General features: G+C 46.9%; 1 protein-coding gene across 5 annotated transcripts in view; it reads left to right on the forward strand.

Annotated features, from left to right (window-relative positions):
* Positions 1-1,932, forward strand: part of LOC125955313 (elongation of very long chain fatty acids protein 6) — a 30,201-nt gene extending 28,269 nt beyond the window's left edge. For all 5 annotated transcript variants that reach the window (XM_049686427.1, XM_049686430.1, XM_049686426.1 and 2 more), the window contains exon 4: positions 1-1,932. This exon is cut by the window's left edge and continues 1,894 nt beyond it. The gene's annotated coding sequence lies outside the window, so the exon portion shown is untranslated.
* Positions 1,933-5,774: the final 3,842 nt, after the last annotated feature.

A 5,774-nucleotide genomic window follows, 5' to 3' on the forward strand; every position in this document is an offset into this window, starting at 1 on the left:
AGGCATGCTTGCCCCTTCGATCTAGCTTGATCGTTCAGATAGAGGGATTTTTCTATGCCCTTTTCTGTATTTCTCCCCCCCAAATCTGTTTGAATCACAATTCCGGGCCAAGCCCTCTCGAAACCGTTGTAAGACACATCCGCTTAGTGTTTAAGCCTGCAATACTTTATGGTTGCGATCATTGCTGCCTGCCACCGTACCCGCGCTGACACTGTGGAGATGTTGGTATTTTTATTTGATTGTTTTTCTGCTATTTTCTCGCTCAAAACGGGTGCTCTTGGTCTCGGGGGTAGGTAGGAGGGCGTCTCCTTTGCATGCGCAATAGGTAGCATCATTGTAAGTCACCATTTACGGGGCATCAAAACGTGGGAGGGGACTAAAGGACATAAGAAGAGCAGCAGCACTGAAAGGTGAAGCAGTGCGCTAGGAAGAGTATGTAGAAGTGCGAAGGTAGAGAGGGTGAATTGTATGAAAATGATACTATGCTTAAGGTGCGCTGAACTAACTATGATTATAATGTGAACAAAGTGAAGTGAACAAATAAATTAATAAATCAAGAAACAACAAGTGGAAAACAACACACACACAAGCGCGCGTCGCCACAGCGATCCTTCCCTAATCACCATCATTCACATGATCAACATCTATCCTTCAATCCATCGGCTGTTTGGCACGTTTAAGTCCCCGTGGCCCTTAGCATACCAGCAAGCTGCTTCGTCGCTTGGGACAGCAACGGGGACATATATTTGTACATAGCACAAATATTCAGCAAAGAGCGGTGTAACATTGAGGATGCTATATTCTGATGCATTCCGTGTAAATATATTAGATTCACAGGCGTTAATCCAGGCTGTGTGTCTCTGCGTGTGTGTGCATGTGTGGCACTGAATCCATCCGATCCATTCATATTCCCTCCCCCTTGAAGCTTCCATTTGGTCCGCGCAAAACAAACAACATTTCGCTTTTGGCTTTGGTGATCGCGCTCGTGCTGCTTTACGTTGCTAAAGTGTCAATTGTGGAATCTGTTTATTTGTGGGTTACGCATTTCGCAAGAGCAATCCTACAGACGATCGAGACAGGATGGTTGACTGTGTTCAAGTATAGCGGTAGCAATAGCGGCGCAGTGTTCTTTATCTTCATCATAAATTGCTTATCGTGTTCGCATGTGCTCATGCGTGTTTAATGCAGCAGTAGCATCCAAGCAACCCGTTCCATTCCCTGAGGCTGTATTTTGTGTTGGATGGCTTCAAAGCCTACTCTGCTGCGCTGTATTATGAAGGCCCTTAGCTCGTGTACGCTCGGCTCGCGGTTTAGCGTTCAGTTAATTACCTGGCTCTGCTAGCTATTGCCTGATTAATGTAATAAAAAGAGGGAAGAAAATGAAAACAAGCTCCAAGAGAGAGACAACCACAACAAAAAAAAAAGAAACAACAAATCAGTTACAAAATAACAAACAAGCAAGGTTAACAGTGGCTTAACGCATCTTAAAGATACCAAAACTGCGTAAAATAGTACAGAAACAAAAGAGATGCATACCCACATACAAGAGCTCACATGTAAGAAGAGAACAGTGAAGAGATCAACCAGAAACCGAACAAAAACAGAAGAGATGCCAATGCACCATCGTACAGATGGTTGGTGCAGGGAATTATAGAAATAAAGCAAAACATGGGAAGAGAACAGAAAAGCAAGCATGTTCATTAGTACACCCTTACAGGTTTAGCTTTCGGTTTCATTTGTTGCGATACGTCTCGCCTTCAACAATTTTGGAATGTTTGTGTGAACATAGAGCCATAAAACAGACATTAAAAGAAACACTTTCATTATCTATCAACAAAAGTGAAGGGGCTGAAAAAGTGGTTAACATCGGGCTAGAACCAGAACAGTAACAAAGTGAAAAGAGTTGTTCATTTTGTATCAAAATAAAGCTATTATTACCATTGACTTCCGTGGTGTGTTAGTGCTGAAAAGAAGAAGAAAGAAACATCCTTCCATCACGTCAATTTTAAACAGTAATAGATCAACGCTTGGTTTTTGGAAGTTCATCTGCAATCATGGGCCTATTGTGGATTCCTTTACCATTTTTTTTGGTTTTGATGCTTGGCCTGCCAGTTCAAGCAATCGCCGACCCCATCATCAGCCTGGCCTAGGAAGAGCGCACCGAGTGCCTCACGCTGCGGCACCAATTACTTTTAACCTTCACGGTGTCAGCAAGTACGATCACTCGTCGGAAGAGGAAACACCAGGCGCAACAAGTGGCGCAGACATGGCAGACTCTCTATTGAAGCATGAACTTCTGCCTCTTGGACTTAATAAAAAAAAAGCATAACGTTGACGTCACAGTATCGGCAAAAAAAAACATTTCTCGCTCTCAGCAAACCACATACTCCGCTACTCAGGAAGGTACTTGGAATGGGGCGGGTACAGGTGATTTGTTCTTTTTTATGAGAATGTGTGTTCCGGGTATCTGGGTGGGGTATGTCTAGAACGTAAGAGAACACTTGGCTCAGCAGTAATCTCAGCAAGTTATAAGAAGCTTTGCGTGTCGTTGACGATTCATGCGATGTACCTGACGTCAAACAGATATTGGCAATGATTAGATGCTTTCGTGGGCCAACTATTTACGCAGAAAGTTTCTCCAATTGCGTCGATGGCTTTTGCTGAGAGAGGTACTGAACACAGGTGCCAACTACGTCCTATTGCTGTGTACTTATTCCTTTGTTGACCTGTGCGATGGGCAGGGTCTGATCAGCCGTTACGTGTTCCCGCGATGACAACCTGGAGAAGGAAGGTTGTTGAAAATGACCATTCATGGCTATAATTAAATGATTGCGCGGATGCTTCGGCTTCGATGGATAGTTTATTAGTGCAGGATTTTTCCATTTGTGGTTCGATGGATTTGTTCCTTTTGGAGAGAGCGTCACGTTTGTTACAGTTACGATGGTTTAGAACTGTTCAGACAGAGGATTATGAGAGATGTTCTCTCATGCAAATGTGTATTTAAGGCACTTACACTGCGACTGGTTTCTGCTTTAGGCTCCTTGTGGCACGGATTTAAATACTGAATTACTATGACACATGACTTGCGGTAATAAAGAGCAAACAAGTCAAATTAGCTGAGGTATAAGGGAGGGTAAAGGATATGGGTTTTGAATAGAAATCACAATCAAAAGCAGAGGCAAATGGGGCACATCCGGGCTTACTGTAAAATATCCCATCGTGTGTATGACATTAACAACACACTTAAAAGTACTACTCTTACTACTTGCGTTGGTCAGATAGTTTCTAAAGTTTACAGCTCCTCCCCCCCCCCCCCCCCCCCACCCTGGGATGACCAGATGGTCAAAAATAAAATATGTTCATCATTGAGATGGCATATTCAGCGCTGGAATTGTTGATTTTGATGCAGACTAGATGCTAGATGAGAAGAAACTTCCGGCGGTGGGTGGCGCTGGGTGGAAGAATTAAAACCGCCGTTATTTTTTGAAATTAACGGTGGTGATGAGCTTCATTGCGTGCAAGCTCATGGCATGCAACCAAATTTTGGCTGATGCAAGCTCATGCATGCAAGCTCATGCATGCAAGTTCATTGCGTGCAACCAAACTCACCAGCACCATTAATTTAAAAAATAACGGCGGTTTTAATTCTTCGACCAAGCGCCGTATCATTTTCCGAGCAATCGTAGCAATCTGATTCGTATTATTGCCCTGCAAGGAGACACGGAAGTGTAGCATTCTCCCTGAAACCGACCGACGACCAAATGAATCCAAGTTCTTGCCGTCGACTCCGAGATCCGAGGGGGTGGCCACATTGCATATCTTTTTGTTAATAGAGCCAGGCATGCCAGATTCCAGAATTTAACGAACTTTAGTTTCTTTACCGTTTATTACTCAAGTCATTACATTAATCACCAGCATTTCCACCCCTGTCCGACCATACCGATAAACCTTTGACCCCATGCCGATCGCTCTGGTTATTATTAATAACCGAACGGTCCGTTGTGGTGTCGGCATCGCCGGGGTCTCCGATTCCCAGCACCATTAGGCACGCTGCCATTCAAACCGCGCGCGAAACCGAATCGCACCCAGTCCACTATCGACCGTATCGTCCGGTGGCCTGTGAGGATCAGTAACAATTCCCCTGCTGCTGCTGCTGCTGCTGGCCATCGCTCGCACCGAGCACCGACGCATCGCGATCGCGAGATGAATGGTGCACCGAACAACACCATATGGCCTTGTCGAAATGGTGGCCAAAGTTTAAAGGTTGCTGCGAACTGCAGCGCTCATCGCTGATCATAGCAATCGCCGACTGGCGGGAGTCGGCCTGGTCTGGCGCACTTGCGCAATCCAAGTAACCCAAAACCGGCATCTGATCGTGTGGCCGAGCGGTGCAATGTGCAATGTGCCCTGCCAGTTGCTACTGTTTGGTACGTCTTCTCCACCCCAATACCCCGGGCCCAAAATCGATCGGTAAGCAGATCTGCTATTCTTATTCAACTGCAACTGCAAACGCGCCACAGCACCGTGGCGACGGTCGGTTCTGCCGACGGTCGGTTGAGTTGAGTTGCAACCCGAGTGTTTGTTGTTGGAATACTGGCCCAATGGTGCTGACCAATGAGTCTAGCGTTCGTACGAGGACCGGTCTAACGAGCTACTGGAGTGCATCTTCCATGCGCGATCACCTCATATGGTTTCGTGATATTATCACCAGCACCACCACCACGATTGCGCTGCTGGTCACCCCAGCAAGATCAATGAGGTCTTCTTTACAGGTTTCTAATGCCACTGCAATCTGCATATACTACTCTGTGCAACGCCACCGGACACCGAGCGCGCAACACAAATCTAATATGGCAGCGTATGGCACTAATGAAACGATGCCGCGTACTGCAGCTCATCATAAATCATCATTGTCATTGGGTCTTCAGCTCTGACCAACGCTGATCGTCCGGACCCACCACGGAAAAAGGGGATACATTTGTGAAACATTAATTTTCAATTTACGCCAGAAAAACACATTGTCCGGCCCCAGCCAGACCCCAATGTCTTGTTCATGTCGCTGTGCGTCCTTCAGCTGCGCACCACCCTTCCTCTCCGCATTGTCGCGCTCGTCATCGCACGCATCATCGAAAGCGAAAGGTCACACCGATGACAGAACTCTTGGCGGGCTTTCCGGGCTCAGGTTGGTGGTATCAGGTTTCCCTTCCTTCCCTCGTTGATCGCACCGATAAATCACGCAAGGCCGATGATCTGTCTCTGGTCCGGTGCTGAGGTGATGATTTCGCTGATGATGATGATGGTGAGAAGCACAAATCTGCGCGCCACTACCGCTGACCGGAACGGTACGGTATGTTCGGTATGCGGCATAATGCGGCCACGAAACAGTCGCACACCGGATCTGCCACTGACATTTAGCAGCCGCTGCTCAAAATGGCCCCTGCGAGAGATCAACGGTAAATCGGATTAGCACCTCGTTGGTTTACCGGGAGCGTGGTGTGGTGTACAGTCCGTTGGATCATAAGAAAATTGCAAGCGAATTAGTTCCAAGGCCTCCTTGGCCACCGATTGGACACTCCTGTCCGGTCCCTTGCAGTGGAACGTTCTTCGCGAGGCGAAGCGCGACAGTGAGGAGTGTTCTGGGCACGAAGACGAACCCTCCGCTCTCTGAGTAATGTCGTGTCCGTTCCGTCGTGTAACGGCCAGTTCAAACTCGACTCGAACTCGTTAAATATCAAACTCGACGACCTGTGGGTGAAGTTACACCGAGAAAACAC

The sequence above is a fragment of the Anopheles darlingi genome, chromosome 3 (assembly GCF_943734745.1).
Source record: "Anopheles darlingi chromosome 3, idAnoDarlMG_H_01, whole genome shotgun sequence".
Taxonomy (NCBI): domain Eukaryota; kingdom Metazoa; phylum Arthropoda; class Insecta; order Diptera; family Culicidae; genus Anopheles; species Anopheles darlingi.